This window comes from Loxodonta africana, chromosome 7 (genome assembly GCF_030014295.1).
Source record: "Loxodonta africana isolate mLoxAfr1 chromosome 7, mLoxAfr1.hap2, whole genome shotgun sequence".
Classification (NCBI taxonomy): Eukaryota; Metazoa; Chordata; class Mammalia; order Proboscidea; family Elephantidae; genus Loxodonta; species Loxodonta africana.
Window position 1 is genome coordinate 78,533,392 of NC_087348.1, and position 3,418 is coordinate 78,536,809.

Here is a 3,418-nt window from a genome sequence, read left to right on the forward strand (position 1 = left end):
GCAACAAAAGAATCCATCAGGCACCAGAAGAAAACAAATAATAAAAATTAGAGCTGAACTAAATGAATTAGAGAACAGAAAAACAATCGAAAGAATTAACAAAGCCAAAAGCTGGTTCTTTGAAAAAATTAACAAAATTGATAAACCATTGGCTAGACTGACTAAAGAAATACAGGAAAGGAAACAAATAACCCGAATAAGAAATGAGAAGGACCACATCACAACAGAACCAAATGAAATTAAAAGAATCATTTCAGATTATTATGAAAAATTGTACTCTAACAAATTTGAAAACCTAGAAGAAATGGATGAATTCCTGGAAAAACACTACCTACCTAAACTAACACATTCAGAAGTAGAACAACTAAATAGACCCATAACAAAAAAAGAGATTGAAACGGTAATCAAAAAACTCCCAACAAAAAAAAGTCCTGGCCCGGACGGCTTCACTGCAGAGTTCTACCAAACTTTCAGAGAAGAGTTAACACCACTACTACTAAAGGTATTCCAAAGCATAGAAAAGGACGGAATACTACCCAACTCATTCTATGAAGCCACCATCTCCCTGATACCAAAACCAGGTAAAGACATTACAAAAAAAGAAAATTATAGACCTATATCCCTCATGAACATTGATGCAAAAATCCTCAACAAAATTCTAGCCAATAGAATCCAACGACACATCAAAAAAATAATTCACCCTGATCAAGTGGGATTTATACCAGGTATGCAAGGCTGGTTTAATATCAGAAAAACCATTAATGTAATCCATCACATAAATAAATCAAAAGACAAAAACCACATGATCTTATCAATTGATGCAGAAAAGGCATTTGACAAAGTCCAACACCCATTCATGATAAAAACTCTCACCAAAATAGGAATTGAAGGAAAATTCCTTAACATAATAAAGGGCATCTATGCAAAGCCAACAGCCAATATCACTCTAAATGGAGAGAACCTGAAAGCATTTCCCTTGAGAACGGGAACCAGACAAGGATGCCCTTTATCACCGCTCTTATTCAACATCGTGTTGGAAGTCTTAGCCAGGGCAATCAGGCTAGACAAAGAAATAAAAGGTATCCGGATTGGCAAGGAAGAAGTAAAGTTATCACTATTTGCAGATGACATGATTATATACACAGAAAACCCTAAGGAATCCTCCAGAAAACTACTGAAACTAATAGAAGAGTTTGGCAGAGTCTCAGGTTATAAAATAAACATACAAAAATCACTTGGATTCCTCTACATCAACAAAAAGAACACCGAAGAGGAAATTACCAAATCGATACCATTCACAATAGCCCCCAAGAAGATAAGATACTTAGGAATAAATCTTACCAAGGATGTAAATGACCTATACAAAGAAAACTACAAAGCTCTACTACAAGGAATTCAAAAGGACATACTTAAGTGGAAAAACATACCTTGCTCATGGATAGGAAGACTTAACATAGTAAAAATGTCTATTCTACCAAAAGCCATCTATACATTTAACGCACTTCCGATCCAAATTCCAATGTCATATTTTAAGGGGATAGAGAAACAAATCACCAATTTCATATGGAACGGAAAGAAGCCCCGGATAAGCAAAGCACTACTGAAAAAGAAGAAGAAAGTGGGAGGCCTCACCTTACCTGACTTCAGAACCTATTATACAGCCACAGTAGTCAAAACAGCCTGGTATTGGTACAACAACAGACACATAGACCAATGGAACAGAATTGAGAACCCAGACATAGATCCATCCACGTATGAGCAGCTGATATTTGACAAAGGACCAGTGTCAATTAACTGGGGAAAAGATAGCCTTTTTAACAAATGGTGCTGGCATAACTGGATATCCATTTGCAAAAAAATGAAACAGGACCCATACCTCACACCATGCACAAAAACTAACTCCAAGTGGATCAAAGACCTAAACATAAAGACTAAAACGATAAAGATCATGGAAGAAAAAATTGGGACAACCCTAGGAGCCCTAATACAAGGTATAAACAGAATACAAAACATTACCAAAAATGATGAAGAGAAACCCGATAACTGGGAGCTCCTAAAAATCAAACACCTATGCTCATCTAAAGACTTCACCAAAAGAGTAAAAAGACCACCTACAGATTGGGAAAGAATTTTCAGCTATGACATCTCCGACCAGCGCCTGATCTCTAAAATCTACATGATTCTGTCAAAACTCAACCACAAAAAGACAAACAACCCAATCAAGAAGTGGGCAAAGGATATGAACACACATTTCTCTAAAGAAGATATTCAGGCAGCCAACAGATACATGAGAAAATGCTCTCGATCATTAGCCATTAGAGAAATGCAAATTAAAACTACGATGAGATTCCATCTCACACCAGCAAGGCTGGCATTAATCCAAAAAACACAAAATAATAAATGTTGGAGAGGCTGCGGAGAGATTGGAACTCTCATACACTGCTGGTGGGAATGTAAAATGGTACAACCACTTTGGAAATCTATCTGGCGTTATCTTAAACAGTTAGAAATAGAACTACCATACAACCCAGAAATCCCACTCCTAGGAATATACCCTAGAGATACAAGAGCCTTCATACAAACAGATATATGCACACCCATGTTTATTGCAGCTCTGTTTACAATAGCAAAAAGTTGGAAGCAACCAAGGTGTCCATCAACGGATGAATGGGTAAATAAATTGTGGTATATTCACACAATGGAATACTACGCATCGATAAAGAACAGTGACGAATCTCTGAAACATTTCATAACATGGAGGAACCTGGAAGGCATTATGCTGAGCGAAATGAGTCAGAGGCAAAAGGACAAATATTGTATAAGACCACTATTATAAGATCTTGAGAAATAGTAAACCTGAGAAGAACACATACTTTTGTGGTTACGAGGGGGGGAGGGAGGGAGGGTGGGAGAGGGTATAAAAAAAAAAAAGAAGAAATGCAGCCATTAGGATTTGAGATGAGGACTGTACACTGCTTGGGTTCTTTCTTTTCTAGCTGTCTTTTTGTACCCAAATAAATGAAGATTATACATGAAAAAAAAAAAAAAAAAGTGAATATGTTGTGTCTTTTACCAAAATTGTCACTTATTCATGTGTACTTCTTAGTGTCCTCTTTTACCTTGGTCAGGGTGAGCTGACTTTACCCTTATTTGATATTGCCTTACTCATCACCAAAACTAAAAAGTGTCTACTATGTAGAAAATGATTTTCCCTCCCTCTTGCTCCTATCCCTGATAACCAATAAAGAATGTTGCTTTCTGTATGTATACCTATTCTTGTTTTTTTATAATAGTAAGTTCATACAGTATTTGCCCTTTTGTGATTGACTTATTTCAGTCAGCATAATGTCCTCCAGACTCATCCACGTTATACTATATTTTGCAAACTCATCATTTTTCTTTATGGCTGCATAGTGTC